Genomic DNA, 19,440 nt, shown 5'->3' with positions numbered 1-19,440 from the left:
CTGCATTCTAACCACTATGCCACCAAGGAAGGGAAGGGAAGGGAAGGGAAGGGAAGGAAGGAAGGAAGGAAGGAAGGAAGGAGAAAAAGAAGGGCAATAGCTATAAGCCCTTAGACTTATATACCACTTCACGCTCTTTTTACAGCCCTCTCTAAGCAGTTTACAGAATCAACCTCTTGCCCACAACAATCTATGTCCTCATTTTACCCACCTCAGAAAGATGGAAGGATGACTCAACCTTCAGCCAGTGGGACTTGAACTGCCAAACTGCTGGCAGTCAGCAGAAGTAGCCTGCAGTCCTGCATTCTAATCACTGCGCCACCACAGCTCCTGGTCACAATTGAGCCCAAAGGTCTATGGCTAAGCGAGGGGTTTGGTAAAGCGAATTTTGCAACCTTTCTTGCCACTGTTTTCAAGTTGAATCGCTACAGTTATTAGCTTAGTAACCCAGTTGTTAAGTGAATCCACCTTCCCCATTGACTTTGCTTGTCCTGAAGGTCGCAAAAGGGGATCACGTGACCTCAGGACCCTGAAGCCATCGTAAGTATGAGCCAGTTGCCAAAGGTATGAATTTTGATCATGTGACCATGGGGATATGCTGCAAGTGTGAAAACCCAATATAGGCCACTTTTTTCGGTGCCGTTGCCACTGATTTACAGAGTCAGCCTATTGTCCCCCAACAATTTTGGGTCCTCATTTTATGACCTCTGAAGGATGGAAGATCGAGTCAACCTTGTTGTAGCTCTCCTACAACCACCACGAATCGATATCCCACTAGAGGTAGCTGAGCTGACTGGCATTGTCCATGATGTCCATTGTCCATGATGTCCAGGATTGCCACTGTGACGTGACGCCTCGTGATAACACTTCACCCGTGACGCAGTATGATGTGCATGATTGGCGCCATGAGACAGGACCAGGGATGTTGGATTGCCTCCCGCGTCAGCAACCTGATGAAGGATTGTGGTTACGGTGGCTACCATGGGACAATTAGGATTTGGGCGGCGGGTGGAAGACGGACTATGGGGTGGATGTGGGGCTCGCCGGATGGTCTATTTAGGAAGCGCTGGGAAGCGGATGCTCCCAGCATTAGTTTCATGAGGGCTTTCTCTACGTGAGATACCCTATTCTTTGCCTTGAATCCTGCTGGAGATTGAATGTGCAAATAATGTCCTTTTGAACAGCCACTAAATGGACTGTTGGAAGTCGAGGACTAACTGTACTGAAGTCAAAGCCAACAGCAAGCAACGTCACAATATCGGAAGGTCCATTGACAAGTGTGTCACCGTGTTCTTTCATAAGCATATTCAAAAGCATTCGATAGGTGATGTCCTTTTCCAGATTGGAGAGAAAATTGAAACGAGAGGATTGCACAATGTACACTTTGCTAAACCTCGAACAAAATCTTAACGGGCCATCAGCCCGTTAAATATAACTTTCCGTCGCAGCCAATCTTGATTTTTTTTTAAGTGGGGAGGGTAATAAAAGCCGTGCTAGATTTTTGTGTGCTTGGTTTATGGGTTGAGTTTTGTTTGTTGGTTTTTGTACTGCTTGTTCCTCAGTTGTATCGTACTTGAACGTCGATGTTTTACAGCACTGTTCTACTATTTTAATTCTCCGCTGCATTGGGAACATTCCTTGACGGGCAGCTGATGTATCTGTTGATAGATTTATATAAATATTTGCCCGTCAGCTTTTGGTCACAAGTTTTCGTTGGCCCTGCTGACTTTTCTTTCTTTTTTTTTTTGGAGACATGGGTGTAGAAGTTCCAAATCTGTCTCTTTCCTTGTTTCAAATGTTCAGCTTGCACCTTAAGTTAAGATGTGAAGAATGGAGGTAGTCCTTGGCTTACGGCCATGATTGAAGCCCAAAATTTCCATGTCTATGTGAGTTGGTTGTGAAGTGAGAATTGCCCCATTTTACGACCTACCTTGTTACAATTGTTAACGGAATCACTGCCGTTCATTGTTTTATTAAATTTTGTTGTACATTTTTCCTTAATATACGCCATTTTGTACTGGTTGCATCAAATCCCTTTTTTCCCCCTTCCCATCATGTTATAAATCCCAGTTAAAACTATCATATAGTACCGTGATTGTGAACCTATGGCACGGGTGCCGCAGGTGGCACACAGAACCATTTGTGCAGGCATGCGAGCCCCAGCCAAACTTATCTGCACTGCGCATGCGCATGTCTCCCAGCTGATTTTTGGTCTGTTGAAGGCCTTTTTCATCCTCCCGGGGCGCGAGGGAAGCCTCTGCAGTCTTTGGAGGGCAAAATATGGCCCTTCCGGAAATACTGGATGTGCAAAAAACAGAACTGCCAAAACGGACCTATTTTTCAGCCTACAAAGGCTACAGAGGCTTCCCTTGAGCCCCCAGGAGGGTGAAAACGCCTCAAATGGGCCAAAAATAAGTTGGGAGGCACACACATGCGCAGTGCAGGTAAGACTTTGATTGGTTCTTAGAATAGAATAACAGAGTTGGAAAGGACCTTGGAGGTCTTCTAGTCCAACCCCCTGCTTAGGCAGGAAACCCTATAGCAAATACACACACAAATATCCATACATACATTTACTTATACATACATGTATACACACATACATATATACACATGTACATTTACATATATACACATGTACATTTACATATGTATATGTATGCATAAACATACATATATGTACATGTATACATACATAAATATACACATGTATGTTTACATATAGATGCATGTATGGATATACATATACACACATACACACATACATATATGTTTGGTATTCAGCTTTGTTCGGGTATTTTCCCACGTCATTATAGTTGTGCTTTTAAAGTTGTAGTATAAAAAGTACAACTATAATGACGTGGGAAAATACCCGAACAAAGCTGAATACCATACATGTAAGTACCCGCGAAAACTTAAGAGAACAAATATATATTACACACACACACACACACACACACACACACATACATATATATATACACACACACACACACACACACTCTGTATATATACACACACGTAGATAGCCATGTATGTACACATGCAGGTATATAATATAATGTATATATGTATATATATGTACGTACATATAATTTAATATACATATATAAACATACACATACATACACATATATACATATACCTATACATTTACATATACATACATACATACATACACACACACACACACTATATACACACACACATACCCATGTATATACACAACACATGTATATAATATATATATGTATGTATGTATGTATGTAAAAAAATCACTGTATATTTTGAATACATATTAGAAAGAGGAAGCTTGAGAGTTGACAAGGTTGATACTATATGGAGCAAAACTGTGGCCAAATCTGGATGTTTTGCTTCGGATACCGCAAATCGCCCTCCCAGAAGGTAGCAGGGAAAAACAGGTCATGAAAAGGATGTGTAGCATCCCAGAGAATCCATCAGACTCTGGTCAAGCATTGCTTACATCCCTGGATAGAAGGAAGTGAACTGCCAGTAATCTTTTCTGCTGTCCTCCCTGGCACTGGCGATATTTTTCTAGTTTGGAGAACGAAGCGCCTAGAAGAAAACGGCCAAGTTCAGAGAGCACTAATGATGTCTTTTTTTATTCCCTATGTATTAATTTGGATCTTACTTTTTTGACCAGTCCGCCCTCCACAAAGCAAGTCCAGTCTCTGTCTTGTGGTTCTCCAAAGACTCTTGATGGAGTCTCCCATGCTTTGACCTCCGCCGGAACCCACAAGAGACGTAGAACATGTGGCCAGGAGGATAAGTTAAGTCAGTGGTGACTAACAACCGGTTCGGTAAGCACACGAAAACAGCTCTAAAACTTACCTTATACTGCAACCCCCGTTGAATAAAACAGCTGAGGCGTGGCCATCCGCTCTGCCGCACCTATCAGCTGAGCTTCAAACAAAGGAAATATAGGACAGATTAGCGCAGGGACTGGTGGACGGAGTCAGCTGATTGCTGGAACTACCAGTTCACCCAAACTGGTCCGTGCTGGCTGAATTGCACCCCTGAGTGAAATGTCCTCTTCAGTTAGTCAAGAATCAGAGGGGTTTAGGCCTCACCACCCTCTCTCAAGACCTCACCACGCTCCCTTAAGGCTTACCACCCTCCCTCAAAATTTAGCCCTAGATGATAAACACTAAGCCAGCATTTTGGAGAAATGTACGTTCTAGATCAGTGGTGGCTAACCTTTTTTTGGCTCCCATGTATGTGCGCATACCAGCACCCGGAAGGGAATGCACGCTGTCCCCCCACACCTCCTGCACATGCGCACATGTCCCCTCACGTGTCGCGCATCTCTGCACATGCATGTGCGACCCCTATGCACCTGCGTGTCTACGCATGTGCACATGATCCCGGTGCACGCTGCACATCTATACACACTCCCGTGCATGAGTGCCAGATACCCGACGATCAGTTGTTGGGTGGGTAGCTCATGCACATGTGTAGTGGGGCTTTTCCGGGCGATCTCTCGTGTGCCAGAAGAAGTGGCTCTGTGTGCTACTTCTGACACGCATGCCATAGGTTCGCCATCACGGGTCTAGACCAAGGGTCTTCAAACTTGGCAAGTTTAAGACTTGTGGACTTCAACTCCCAGAATTCTTGAGCTAACATGACTGGAGGGGGAATTCTGAGACTTGAAGGCCACAAGTCTTAAAGCTGTCAAGTTTGAAGACCCCTGGTCTAGATGATTGTAAGAATCTGATTAGTTCTCCAGCAGTTTGGCACAGCTACCACCCTCGTCTGTCTCCTAAAAATACCGAGTTCCAGTAGCTCAGTTGCTTGATCAGGACTAGATCAAAGTTTATTTTCAGTCATGAGAGCCCAAGTCAACTTCTCCAGATGGTGATTCTATTTTCATTGCGGCCCTGCTCTTTATCCAGGTTTGACAAGGCTTGACTTCTGTTTCTGAGAGGCCTCCGGCTGCAAAGCCTGGAGCCTCACTACACTTCTACAGGTTTAACAGAAAAACAGAGTTGGGAAGTGCCTTTAGAGGTCTTCTAGTCCAACCCCCTGCTTAGACAGGAAACCCTATACCACTTAATACAATAGTTAATACAATAGTTCTTGTTTGACAACAGTTTGTTTAGGGACTGATTCAAAGGTACAACGGCACTGAAAACAGTGACTTACGGTTATTTTTCAAACTTACGATGATGGTTGCAGCATCTCCATAATCAAAATTTGACGCTTGGCAAATGGCTCATATTTATGACTGCAATGGTCATAAGTGTGAAAAACAGTCACAAGTCATTTTTATCAATGCCATTGTAACTTCGAATAATCGCTAAGCATATGGTTGCAAGTCCGGGCTTCCTGTATATTATGTGTAAAAGGTTAAAGTAAATATTTATCTGTCTAATCGTATCCAAATTTAGGGTGTGGTACTCACATCTGTTTCTTGGCTGAGGGAGCCAGTATGGTCTGAAGACCTGTTGAGTGGTCATGTGCCCATCATGGCTATACATCAAAGGCACAAAGAACACTGTTTTCTTCCCGTCAAAATGGTACCTATTTATCTAGTCACATTTACATGCTTTTGAACTGCTAGGTGGGCAGGAGCTGGAGCAAGGAACGGGAGCTCGTTCCATCATTTGGCGCTTGGGTCTTGAACTTGGACTGTCAGCTGACAAGCTCAGGGTCTTTTAACCACTGAGCCATCACACTCCATGCTACTACATATACCCTCATTCAGTAAATTGGCATCGAATAGGAATACTGCAGTGAATGGATTGATTATGTGCTCAGCGTTAGCCATCCAGTTGATGTTAATTACATAGAGGAAGAGATCTCAAGATGATTTGAAATAATTTTGAGTATTTAATGAATAAAAAAACAACTGAGTTTTAGCTTGTGGCATGTTTGGGTCACGTACATGAGACTGCCCTCCTTAAACGCCATCTCTTATCGAGTTCCATTCGTCTTTCTTTCAATTCTGTTGAGCATCTTGAAGGCCTCACTCTTCCTTTTGAGGTTTTTAGTTTGCTCTAAATATATGTTTCTCCATCTCCTTGGAAATGGATCTTTGGGCTGTTGAGCAATTATTTAGCGACCGGTAGATACAGCTCGCCTTGATAAGGATCAGATTAATCATTGTTAACCACAAGCCTTCTGACAGTAACTGCAGCCTAGATCTTAAGTGGTATCTTTTATTAAGATGTAATAATTATTAGTTAATGCCGGACAGCTGTTGGGTAGTCCTGGCTCTGCAGCTTTTAAAGATGGAGGAATTCTCGGTTAAGCTTCCAAAATATTATTATTATTCTTTAATTATTTCTCGAATAGAATACTGCACCTAGTTTTGATCACAATATATAAAAAAGATGTTGAGACTCTGGAAAGTGTGCAGAGAATAGCAACCAAGAAGATTAGGAGGCTAAAACATAGGAAGAATGGTTGCAAGAATTGGGGTATGTTCAGTTTAATGAAAAAGAAGACTAGGGGTGACATGAGAGCAGTCTTCCAATATCTCAGGGGCTGCCACAAAGAAGAGGGAGTCAAGCTATTCTCCAAAACACCTGAGGGCAGGACAAGAAGCAATAAGGATGGAAACTAACCAAGGAGAGGAGCAATGCAGAATTATGGAGAAACTTCATGACAGTGAGACCAATTAACCAGTGGAATGGATTGCCTCGAGAGGTTGTGAGTGCTTCATCACTGGAGGTTTTAAAGAAAAAAATGGACAGTCATTTGTCTGAAGTGGTGTAGACTTGAGGAGAGGTTGGACTAGAAGACCTCCAAGGTCCGTTCCAACTCTTTATACTGTTATTTTGTTAAAGCCAACAGGCTGAGAAGAATGTTAGCTTTTGAGAGGCGACATATGGATAGACCCTTTAGTATCTCCAACTTTGCCCCCAATGTCCTGTTTACCTCCTGGCTGGAGAAGAACTCTCCCAGGAACAGCCTTTGACTGCAGAAAATTAAGTCCAAAACATGGTCAACACAAGCTGTAACTTAAAAGTCCACAGAAGCCAAACTGAAGTAATTAGGCTGGCAGGGCAGGAGCAAGAATTTCAGACTTGAAGGCACAGCAAAACTCACACAGAGATGCCAGGAACACAGATAAGCCATGACAACACAGGATAAACACATTTGTTCCCAGAAGACACCGCACTTAGCTTGCATCTCTTTTAAGCTCTCTTCCCAGGTGTGGCTAATGAAGGGAATCAGGGCCCTTTTCTCCCGCATGAGCCGCACAACCCATGTTGCTCCCTTCTTCTTTCCTCCCTGCGTTCCCTAGGATGAAGCGGCGGTGGGCCTGGGTCTTCCTTTGAACTCCCTCTCCCTTGTTCTACCTCTTCTCTGCTCTGCCCAACCAGACTTTGCCCTTTCCCAGCCTCCTCCACAGCCAAGGGAGCCGCACTCCCACTCCCTGTCAGCTGTCTGGCTTCCTCCTCGAATTCAGACTGACAGGGGCATGACTTCCTCATTCCATTGAAATTGGCTCAAGGCTGTTGAGGTTCATGAGGTTTAAAGACTAGAGACCTCACCAGTTCAGAAAATGACATTCGGGTCCATATATGACTTCTGTTTCAGGGGAAAAATAAATAAATGAAATAATAGTCTTCTATTTAATGGCTCTTTGTGCTGTTGACATAATTCAGGGCTGTTGATGATAACTACGTCTTCATGACGGGGTAATAATAGTACAGGTAGATCTCGGCTTAACAACCGTTGACCATTCGAAGCTACAATGGCACTGACCGCCTTTCACGTCTAAGCATCCCCGTGGTCCCGTGATCAAACTTCAGACGCTACCTGAAGCCAGATTCCCTTAACAACCGTGTTCCTAACTTAAGAACTGCAGTGATTCGCTTAGCGGCTGTGATCAGAAAGGTTGTAGGAGCGAGCAAACTACCCTTAGCAAGCTGCCTTGCTTTGGAATGGAAATGTTGGGCGTCCGTTGTCGTCGTGAGTCAAGGATGAGATGTAGAAGTTGTTGAGAGCGTGAATAGAAAATTAATATCTCACCTGTTCCTTGCTAAGTGTGCTTCCCAGAAGACCCAGGAGGGTGTTGAACTAATGTTGACTTTTTTGTTTTACATGCCTCTCCAAACACGAATTTGATCGGAGTGGGTTTCCTTCCAAATGAAGCATATTCTCTCTTCAAAATTATTACTTCAAGTGCTTCAGTAATTGCCCTTAAGCTCATTATTACAATGCAATGGGAAGCTGATCATTTTAAGAGGTCTTGGCAAAAAATCGTTTGCATTCTGCTATCTCTCATCTCTCCAACTCAATTTCTGGCTGTTTTTTTTTTCTTTTTCTCCAGACCTCCTGAGAAGAACCTAATTCCGTTTATCCTCATGAAAGTTTGTCTGTAGCTTTTAGGGAAAGGAAGGGGTGGAGGGAGAAAAAAGAAAGTAAAGGGAAGGAGGGAAGGAAGGACAAGTAGGTATGCTGGAAGGAAAGTAAATGAATGAATAAAGAACAAGAAAGAGAGAGGAAGGAAGGGAAGGAAGGAAAAAGAAGAAAGAGAAGGAAGAAAGGTGAAATGAAAAAGAAAGAAGGAGAAAGGAAATAAGGAAGGGGAGAGAAAGGGAGGGAAGGAAGGAGAAGGAAAAATGTATAGAAAGAAGGAAGGAAGGAAGGAAGGAAAAGAGGAAAGGAGACAGGCAGGCAGAAAAGAAAAAAAATCAAAAGGAAGGAAAAGAAGGAAGGGAAAAAAGAAAAGGAGAAAGAAGACAGGCAGGTAGGAAGGGGAAAAAAATCAAAGTGAAGGAAAAAACAAGAAGGAGAGTGGAAGGAAGGAAAAAGAAAGGAAGAAGAACAAAGGGAGAAAGGAAGGAAGGAAAAATGAAAGAGAAATAAGGGAAAAGAAGGAAAGAAGAAAATGGACTAAGGAAGAAAATGAAGGGACTAAGGAAGGAAATGGGGAAGGAAGGAGATGGAGGGAGGAAGGAAAGAAGGAAGGAAAAGTAAATGGAAGGAAGGAAGGAAGGAACAGACATGTTAATGGCAGTGTTTTTTCATTGCTTCCCATGCCAGATAATGCATTATAAATCTAAAACCTACCTAAACCACAAACCTAAAACCTTAATTACAGTATAAATTAACTTCATGGGGCTCAGTAAGAATCTCGAAAACAATACTCTCATTCAGCTAAAGACGCACAAACTCTGAAATGGAGCAGCCGAAGGGAATGTAACGAAAGGCGGTTTGTTTTATTTCATTTTCCTTTATTTTCTCACAACACTTCAGTCTACCTGGGGTGAAGGAAGACAAAAAGCCAGCTAAAATCTTTTCATCTCCGCAAACATTTGTGGGGAAGATCATCTTGCTTGAGGTTTGAAGGAATTTATTGATGAGTAGAGGAAAGAAAAACAGAATGGATAAAGAACTAATAATTCAGATGATAGTTTTGGATTATTATTAATGTTGTTGTTGTTATTATTATTATTATTATTATTATTATTATTATTATTATTATTATTATTATTATTATTATTATTATTATTATTATTATACATAAAAATGAGAGTATACACAGCAAACGAGATAACTATGCTGGGTTTCGTATCACAAATCGCTAGTCAAACACTTCCGAAGCATTTAGGACTGTGTGAAGTATGGGAGGATTATGCGAGCAGATCCCAGTAAGGTGGCCTTCTGCAGCTGACCAAGGGTGATTTTGTCAGCGCCAATTGTTTTCAAGTGCTTGACTAAGTCTTTAGGCACAGCAACCAGTGTGCCGAGTACCACTGGAACCACCTGCACTGGTTGATGCCAGAGTCTCTGCAGTTCGATTCTCAAGTCCTGATAACTGGTGACTTTTTCAAGTTGTTTCTTGTCGATTCTGCTATCACCAGGTATGGCAATGTCGATGATCAACACTTTTTTCTTCTCTACAATCGTGATATCCAGGGTGTTGTGTTCCAAAACTTTGTCACTGTGCTGGGGGGGTGCTGCCTTGATGTGTCGGGGGGCTTAACTGCTCCAATGAAGCTGAGAGCTGTGCCGGCGGTAGTGCAAACTACCAGCAGGTCCAACCTTGTCAGAGAGGTCTAGGCCGAGGAGCAGAACTGAGTGCACCCAACAACCCATGCAATGAATCATGGTGAAACACAACCGAATGAAGCCTATACCGGCTCGGTCGTCGCCCGAGTTAACAAGGACCGCGTTGGGTGTTGGGGAACCTGTCATCCGTTGACAAGTGGGCTAGAGGCTATGGGTCCCATAGCTGAGCAACCAGTGCATTGGCCTGCAGGGCTACTGGAAGCTGAACACAACCTCAGAAGCGGCAGAAATACACCATGTCAGAGAACCGCACTGTAATGAAATGCTACTACAAAACAGAACCAGAAAAACGGGGCTACCAAAAAAAGGATGTACAAATTATTACTATTACTATTCGCACAGTCAGCCTGATGTTGAGACTGGATTTGGCATTTTTGTCTACCTATCGAATTCTTACCAAGGACCTGGGATAGGCAAATCGTTTGATGGTGCTACAGATATCGCCGCAGGATGGAAGCTGTGCCAAGGAAAGCTGCCTTCCGCAATTGACTGATGGCAAATTTGTCAATGCCTGCAGTGTTCAAGTGGTTGGGGACTGCACCCAAGGCGCCTATGACTGTTGGTACTACCCTGGCTTGCCTTTGCCATTGTGGTTCTCTTTCTATTTGTAGGTCTTTGTATTTTGTTATCTTCTCTGGTTCTTTCTCTTCTCTTCTGCTGTCTCCAGGCACTGCCACATCCACTATCCAGACTTTTTAGTCTTTCTTATCAACAACTGTTAAGTCCAGGGTGTAATGTGGATATTGTAGTTGTTGTTGTTGTTATTGTTGTTGTTGATGTTGTTGTTGTCTTCCTTGACTCTGGGCACCATACAAGGATAAAAACCCCAAATAAAAGCAATAAAAAAGCAATAACCTGCCTGGTTGACGGCAGTCAAGTGAACTATTTGATGGGCTCCATCCCAAGTAGGGACATGGTGGCTCAGTGGATAAGATCAGAAAGGTCGGCAGTTCGGCGGTTCGAATCCCTAGCACCGTGTAACGGAGTGAGCTCCCGTTCCTTGCCCCAGCTTCTGCCAACCAAGCAGTTTGAAAGCAAATAAAAAAATGCAAGTGGAAAAATAGGGACCTCTTTGGTGGGAACGGAACATCGTTCTGTGTGCCTTTGGCATGTAGTCATGCCGGCCACATGACCACGGAGACGTCTTCAGACAGCGCTGGCTCTTTGGCTTTGTAACGGAGATGAGCACCGCTCCCTAGAGCTGGAAATACTTTATCCCAACTATGGGGTCTCTGGATCCATTGCCCAAACTCAGGGTCTTTCAAATGAGTGTCAGAATGGAGTTCAATCTTATCTCTGCAGGGAGGATGTTCCACAGGGAAGGAGCCACCACAGAGAAGGCCGTTCTTCTGGGTCCTACCAGATAGATCTGCTCAGGAGAGGAGACTCATAACATCCAGTGGGATTGTGTAGATCAGGGGTCCCCAACCACCGGTCCACGGACCGGTACCGGGCCGTGGAATAATTTCTACCGGGCCGCCGGTTTGCTGGGCACCGCCATCTTGTTTTGATGAAAAAGTGCTTCCGGTGAGCTTTTCCGGGTAGAAAACGGTGTTTGGGTGCTGAAAGAATCCTCGCGCCTTAGTTTCATCCGGGGCGGCTTCGAACAAAACTAAGGCGCGAGGATTCTTTCAGCACGCATGGCAAGGCGAGCCGAGTGACCGTCCCGAAGCCGTCGCGAAGCCCATCGACAGAGCTACAAAGGAGGAGTTGAAGGTGGCGGGGAGAAGCGGGGGACGGCTGGCTGGCCGGTTGCTCGGCTCGCCTTGCCATGGGTGCTGATGCCGGTACCGGGCTGCGGATGATTTTGTGATGCCGGTACCGGGCCGCGGCACAAAAAAGGTTGGGGACCACTGGTGTAGATGATCTACAAGGTCCCTTCCACCTCTCTTAATCTGTATCCCCTGCCTCATCACTCCGGTGGGTTGGGTAGCTGCAACTGGGAATGTTATTACAATCACAGAAGTCTCTTGAGTTTCCTGCTATTTCCTTCCTACCTCTCTTTAAGACTGGAAGGTTTTTAAGAGATTGGACACATATTAGTCTGACCTGGCATAGAGTTACCTGTTTGACCAGGGGACTGGGTTAGAAGACCTCCAAGGCCCCTTTCAGCTCTCATTCTGTTAATACTTGTCGCTTCGGTCTTGTTCAAAATACCTCCGCAGAGGCATTCATTGATAATAAGGGCAGTTTGCACAGATCCAGACAAAAAACAGGTTAAATTCAACGAACAGCTACTCCTGAAGCAAAGTAGAATTTAACTTTTTTCTTTTTTGAATTACTTATGTGAGAAAGTACAAGGTTAATTTAGTTGTTGGGTGCACACAGCACTGATAATTTGATGATGCGACATATAACCTCATTTCTGGGTTTCTTGTCATTCCATCTTAATAAGCTAGCTAAACCGTCTGGATTTGCAGGGGTGCGTTAAGCCACCATAAAACTGAGATTAAATAGAACTAGGCTTAGTGCTTCATGCAAATCCGGCTGCTTAGTTTGTACTTGACCCGGGGAGGTTATTTACTTTGGGTGTCCTCATCCTAAGGCAATTTTGTAAAACAAAATTTTGTGTGTGTGTGCTGCTTATGAAGTCACTGTAAAGTGTGGGTGGCATGTATTTGTATTACATTTTGTGTTTCTTCATTGTTTGTGATGGGTTTTTCCCACTGGCTTGGGAGAGAGTTTTTTAGCAGCTAATTAACAAAAAGTGACCAAAAATACCCCGCCCCCAGGGGTTTTTCATGACAATTCATAAAATACTAAGTAGGTTGGTGTGAGAAAAATTGCAGATGACGGAGAAACCCGGGGTGATTTTATTTTAAAAAATGTATTCCGTTCTGTTCCATTCTTTATTTGTGTCCTGCCTTTATTATTTTCACAAACAAGGTGGTGAACGTAACTGAAATAACTTCCTTCGCGTATTTTCCTCACACAACAACCCTGTGAGGGAGATTGGGGCTTATAAGGAGTGGCCCAAGGTGACCCATCTGGGTTTCCGGACTAAGGCGGTAGTAGAACTCACAGTTTCCTGGTGATTGGCCCAAAGTCGTCCAGTTGGTTTTAGTGGTTAAGGTAGGACTTGAACTCAGAGCCTCTCGCTTTCTATCTTGGAGGCCTAACCACTAGACTATTCTGGCTCTCTAAGGTATAAGGTTTGACTTGGAGGAGGAAGTATTTTGAAATATTCCCAAATCTCACTTCTAAGAGGCAGGTAGTCCTCACTTAATGACGGGTCGCTTAGGGACCATTCTGAGTTGTGACCGACAGCCCAAAGGTACTTATAATCTGACTCTGGGGTTCTGACAGTGACAAAACACAATCACATTGACAACATTTTGATGTTCCTCTATAGGGCCAATTGCTTGATGCAGTTTATAAGTTTTCTTGCCGAAAACACCCATAGGATTGCATTGCCTCATTTAATGACTACAGCATTCGCTTAAAGGCCATTGTAAGAAAGTTAAATTGGGTGGGTCACATGGGAGTCTTGATTTACAACGGAAATGCTGTGCTCTTTTATGATCATAAGTCAGGCACTAGCTGTATATATAAAGAACTAGCTTGGTACCCATGCTTCGCTACAAAACTATGTCGTCGGGCTTAGTTTTGGGGGAGGAAAATAAGGAGAAAAAAATTCTGCCTCTGCCTGCCAGACTTCATCGGTATTCATCTGGCTAGCGTCCTGTCAGTGTGCGAGAGAGTTGAGGGCTGTTTGGAAACTGAAACAGTATTTGCTGTGTAAGCAAGAAGACAGCAAGGAGCCTGGGCGTGGCTTAGCTCAATTGTTCTGTACTAAAGTTGCTTGGTGCTGTGAAACTAAAACTGAAACTCCTCCTCTGCTTGTGTTTTGCATTTTGGAAGAGGTTTCTTTTCAGGTGGGGAGGGAAAGTAGAACTCCTTAGCATCAGATATGAATACCTACTGGTCTTGATAGTTGGGTACGGCTTCCTGCGCCAACTCAGGAAGCTCAAACTGCCCAAGGAGCTGCTGATCCAGTTCTACACAGGAATCATTGAGTCTGTCATCTGCACCTCTATAACTGTCTGGTTTGGTTCTGCAACGCAACAAGACAAACACAGACTTCAGAGGATAATTAGGACTGCAGAAAAAACAATTACTACGCACCTGCCTTCAATTGAGGACCTGTATACTGCACGAGTCAAAAAGAGGGCTGTGAAAATATTTACAGACCCCTCACATCCCGGACATAAACTGTTTCAATTCTTTCCCTCAAGACAACGCTATAGAGCCCTGCACACCAGAACAACTAGACACAAGGACAGGTTTTCCTCCATGCCATCACTCTGCTAAACAACCAATCCCCACAACACTGTCCAACTATTTACAAAGTCTGCACTACTATAACCGTTAATCTTCTCATCACTCCTTTTTACCCATCCCCTCCCACTTGTGACTGTATGACTGTAACTTTGTCGCTTGTATCCTTACGATTTATATTGACTGTTTCCTAGTGTGATTTGATTGCTTATTGTACCCTATGACTATAATTAAGTGTTGTACCTTATGATTCTTGACTCTTGACAAATGTATCTTTTCTTTTATGTACATTGAGAGTATTAACACCAAGACAAATTCCTTGTGTGTCCAATCACACTTGGCCAATAACGAATTCTACTCTACTCTACTCTACTCTACTCTACTCTACTCTACTCTACTCTACTCTACTCTACTCTACTCTACTCTACCCTACCCTACCCTACTTTACTCTATTCTATTCTACTCTACTCTACTCTACTCTACCGTAATCTACCCTACTCTACTCTTTTCTATTCTATTGGTTTTTTTTTTATTTTATTGCTCTATTGTTTTACTTCTGTTTTCTTTACACTTTTTTCATTTCTTTTTATGGTTTGGAAGCTGCCTACATTAACCTCATGGGGGTCAGACGAAAAATAAAATTTAAAAATAAATAAATTATAAACATGTAACTTCCTGGGGCGATATTATTTATTGACTTTCGCTTAAATCAACCATATTAATTCGATGTATAGATTTGTCCTTGATTCCGATAAAGAGTTTCTTTTTAAGAACTATACTACTACTATTACTACTACTACTAATAATAATAAGAAGAAGAAGAATGATGATAGTTGAAAAATTTCCTTCCTCCTTCCTTTCTTTCACACTGTTTTTTTTCTCCCCTGGGGTGACTTCATATGTTTGCTGGATGGGTATGGAAAGATATGTTGTCTCTCTATTTGGCAAAGTTTTGTGTGAAATTACAGCCTCTGTTGCAGTGGTGGGATTCACATTTTTTTTACTACTGTGGGCGTGGCTTGGCGGGTGTGGCTTGGCGGGCATGGCAGGGGAAGGATATTGTAAAATCTCCATTCCCTCCCCACCCCACTAACCTGCTTTCCAGCTCCATTCTCCTGGGCAGGGCAACCAAAGAAGACCCAGCCGATCAGCTGGGACTCAATGGGAGGCAAGGAATAGATGGGGGCGGGGCCAGTCAGAGGTGAGATTTGCTGGTTGTCCGAACTACTCTAAAGTTTCCGCTGCCGGTTCTCCAGAACCAGTCAGAACCTGATGAATGCCACCTCTGCTCTGTTGTAAATCCCAGTATTTATTTATTTACTATCCTTCTGTTGTAGATCTCATAACTAATGCAGGCTAAACGCCATGATTTTTAAAAAGTGTGCTGAAATATTTACAAGTCGCCGTCAAATTATGGCTGTAGTGGGGACAGGAATTTCCGTTGTTAAGCAGGGCAATTAAATAGTTCCTGATTTTATCAGCTTTTTTGGCACAGTTGAGCAAATCCTTGCGGTCATTAAGTGAATTACATAGTGAATCTGAAGTATGTTAAGTGAATCTGAGTTCCGACACTGACTATACTAGTCACAAGGTCGCTGGGAAGGTAACAAATGGCAATCACATGATTTTTGGGGTTGCTTCACCCTTGTATAGGTAGTCCTCGACTTACAACAGTTCATTTAGTGACCGTTCAGAATTGAAACAGCACTGAAAAAAACAGACTTATAAACATTTTTCCACGCTTAACAACCATTACACAATTCCTCACGTGATCCAAATTTGGATTTTCGGCAACTGACTCATATCTATGATGGTTGTAGTGTTCCCGGATCACGTGGGGAAACCAGATTCATTTAACAACCATGGTGCTAATTTAACAGCTGCGGTGATTCACTTAACAACTGTGGCAAGTAAAGTCATAAAAAGGGGCAAAACTCACTTAACCAATGTTTCACTTAGCAGCAGAAATTTTGGGCTCCAATGTGGTCGTATGTTGAGGACTGCCTGAATATGAAGCCCCTGATTGTTGATCATGGAAATGCTGTGATTGTCGTTATTGTGAGGACGGGTTATCCGTCCCTTTCTGCAGTGCCGTTGTAACTCTGAACACTCACTCAGCAAATGGTTGTAAGTCAAGGACTACCTGTATTTAACTGGCTACAGAAAGGAAAGATCAAGGAAATGCAATTGGCATTGCTAATTGTTCTGGTTCACTGGCCCTGTTGGGAGATTCTTCACTCTTTTATTGGATGTTTGCTGGAATGATAATAAAAAATTAAACAATGATCGTTTCTGCCTGGATTTGATCTAAGGCCTCAGCAACGCTTTGGAACTCTGTAAAGTTCAAACGGGTAGAAAAAAGCTGAAAAAAAAAATCATTTAAGCAGCCACGTAACTAACTAAACAATTGCAGTGATTCACTTAACAACGGTGGCCAAAAAGACTGCCAAAGAGAGTAAAATTCACTTTAACAACTGTCTTGCTTAGCAGAGTAAATGTCGGGCTTGGTGGTGGCCGTAAGTCGATGACCACCTATCTTACCTTGTTTCCCTGAAAATAAGACCCAACTGGAAAATAAGCCCTAAGCATGATTTTTCAGAATACTCGTAATATAAGCCCTAACCCAAAAAAAAGCCCCAGTTCAGATTGTCAGCAGATGGCCACATTTGGAACCGTATTTCCCCCCAAAATAAGACATAACTGGAAAAAATAAGCCCTAGCATGGGGTTTTCAGGATGCTCTTCATATAAGCCCTACCCCCCCAATAAGCCCCAGTTCAGATTGTCAGCCAGATGGCGGCATTTGGAACCGTATTTCCCTGAAAACAAGACCTAACTGGAAAATAAGGCCTAATGCGTCTTTTGGAGCAAAAATTAGTATAAGACCCTGTCTTATTTTCAGGGAAACACTGTCTAACAAAAAGGCATTTGGCTTTCTTCTGCGGTATCTGGGTATTTCCAAGGAAATTATTTCTGCCCTCACACCTCAGAGCCGTTTCTCTTCTCTTTTTATATCCTACTTGCGGTTACCGTTCTGCTTCTGCTCAGCTGCCTGCTCCGCTTGGAAAGGAAAACCGAGAAAGTGAAGAGTTAACCTTCGCTTGCAGATGGAGGGCTGCCTTTGGGCTGTGGGGGAAAAAAAGGTGAAGAGAGAATATAATTGCTTCTGCAACTAATTGCTACGTTGGAGATCTGCAGGCAACCCACCCTTAGTTGCTGTACCGCTGCTCATTTTTGATGTGGTTTTTCCTTCTTCCTCTGCAGAAACCATTTTCCTTTCCCAAATGTCATGTTTTCCCAGTTCTCTAGCCCACCGCCCCATCTTTGCAAAGGAGTGGGACGGACGCGCATATAACATCCTTTGTCTGGGGGCCATGGCCATTTCAATTTGCACGAACTCAACTGGATTGCAGGGAGGTGAGGAGCCCCAATTGGGGACGATTTGTTTTGTCGTTATTTTGTTTATGTCCCCGCTTCCATAATTTTATAAATAAACTCGAGGTGGCAAACACGCATGTATTATTCCCTCCTCTTCCTATTTTTCCCCACAACAACAACAACAAACCTGTGAGATGGATTAGGAAGAGAGAGAGAGGGACCGGACTAAAGTCACCCAGCTAGCTTTCATGCCTAAAATGGAACTAGAATTTACTGTCTCCTGGTTTGTTTGCCCCCTGGTGTCCACCCAACTGGCTTCCATGCCAAAAGTGGGACTAGAACTCACTGTCTCATGGTTGATAGGCCTGGCGTCACCCAGCTGTCTTCCATGCCTAAAGTGGAACCAGAACTCGCAGCCTCCTGGTTGATTGGCCCAAAGTCACCAAGTCAACTTTCATGTCTAAGGCAGAACTAGAACTCACTGTCTGCTGGTTGATTGGCCCAAAGTCACCAAGTCAACTTTCATGTCTAAGGCAGAACTAGAACTCACAGCCTCCTGGTTGATTGGCCCAAAGTCACCAAGTCAACTTTCATGTCTAAGGCAGAACTAGAACTCACTGTCTCCTGGTTGATTGGCCCAAAGTCACCAAGTCAACTTTCATGTCTAAGGCAGAACTAGAACTCACTGTCTCCTGGTTGATTGGCCCAAAGTCACCAAGTCAACTTTCATGTCTAAGGCAGAACTAGAACTCACTGTCTGCTGGTTGATTGGCCCAAAGTCACCAAGTCAACTTTCATGTCTAAGGCAGAACTAGAACTCACTGTCTCCTGGTTGATTGGCCAGCTCCTTAACCACAATCTCAAACTGTCTAGAACGAAACCAATAGGGGTTGTCCTTTTTGAGTAACCACAGTTTTGGGACCAGCAATTGAATCATGAAGCGAAGCCGTCATTAAGTGAAATTGCAGCTGAGCTCATGATCTGACTTCAGCTTTCCTTTGCAAACGTGTGAAGGTCATAAATGTGAGGATTGATGGCAAATTAACTTGTATGAGCAAGATCTCTAAACGAGGCAGTGTCACTACATGAGGACTACCCATAATTTTAAAATAGAAATGCGTAGCCTAACTTCTGCAGCTGCACTGCCAACTGGATGGAGACCTGCACCTCTCTGTATTCACACCTCTAATAAGCTGGTTTGTGAAAATGGATTAAATTTAGGCCATTTATGCATCGCAGTGATAATGAAAGTGCCTATTGGAATGCTGAAATTTAGAAAACTTCCTGTACTAGTTGAATTATTATTATTTTTTGTCCTCCAGGTCATTTTTAGTAAAACCTAGCACACTCTTAGCAAAACTTCCGGTCTAGGGCGTACGTTCTTCACAAAAACATAAAAACCTCTGAGAAACAGAAACTGAAACCCAACAAAATCTGATTTGGGGTTATTGAATATCATATTTTCCACTGATGCGCTACTCAAAGGTTTCATTTGGGATTATGCGTATGGTTTGCCCTCAGGACTCCTGATTTATCATCCGTTCTCAACTTAAAAACAATTTGTTTAGCGACTGTTCAAATGGCACTTAACAAGGGTGTTAATCATTTCACAACTGCAGTGATTCCCTTAACAAAGGTGGCAAGAGAAGTCGTAAAATGGGGAAATGCTCCCTGAGCAAGTTTCTCACTTAGCAACATAAATTTGGGGCTAAGTTGTGGTCGTAAGTCAAGGACTACT

At 43.3% G+C, this 19,440-nt stretch overlaps 1 protein-coding gene and 1 long non-coding RNA gene across 2 annotated transcripts in view; one reads left to right on the top strand and one right to left on the bottom strand.

The window, feature by feature from the left end:
• SETBP1 (SET binding protein 1) overlaps nt 1-19,440 on the top strand; it is a 281,190-nt gene that overhangs the window by 69,375 nt on the left and 192,375 nt on the right. The gene's annotated exons all lie outside the window — the stretch shown is intronic.
• LOC148127453 (uncharacterized) lies at nt 3,510-14,146 on the bottom strand. The gene is made up of 3 exons (XR_015742417.1): nt 13,970-14,146; nt 3,853-3,924; nt 3,510-3,576 (listed from the first exon to the last, which is right to left on the bottom strand). It is a non-coding gene; the product is annotated as an uncharacterized LOC148127453 (long non-coding RNA).

This window comes from Pseudonaja textilis, chromosome 2 (genome assembly GCF_049901715.1).
Source record: "Pseudonaja textilis isolate UNSWEBS1 chromosome 2, rPseTex1.2, whole genome shotgun sequence".
Lineage (NCBI taxonomy): Eukaryota > Metazoa > Chordata > Lepidosauria > Squamata > Elapidae > Pseudonaja > Pseudonaja textilis.
The sequence above is the reverse complement of the archived record's forward strand: the minus strand, read 5'-3'. Positions and strand labels throughout refer to the sequence as shown.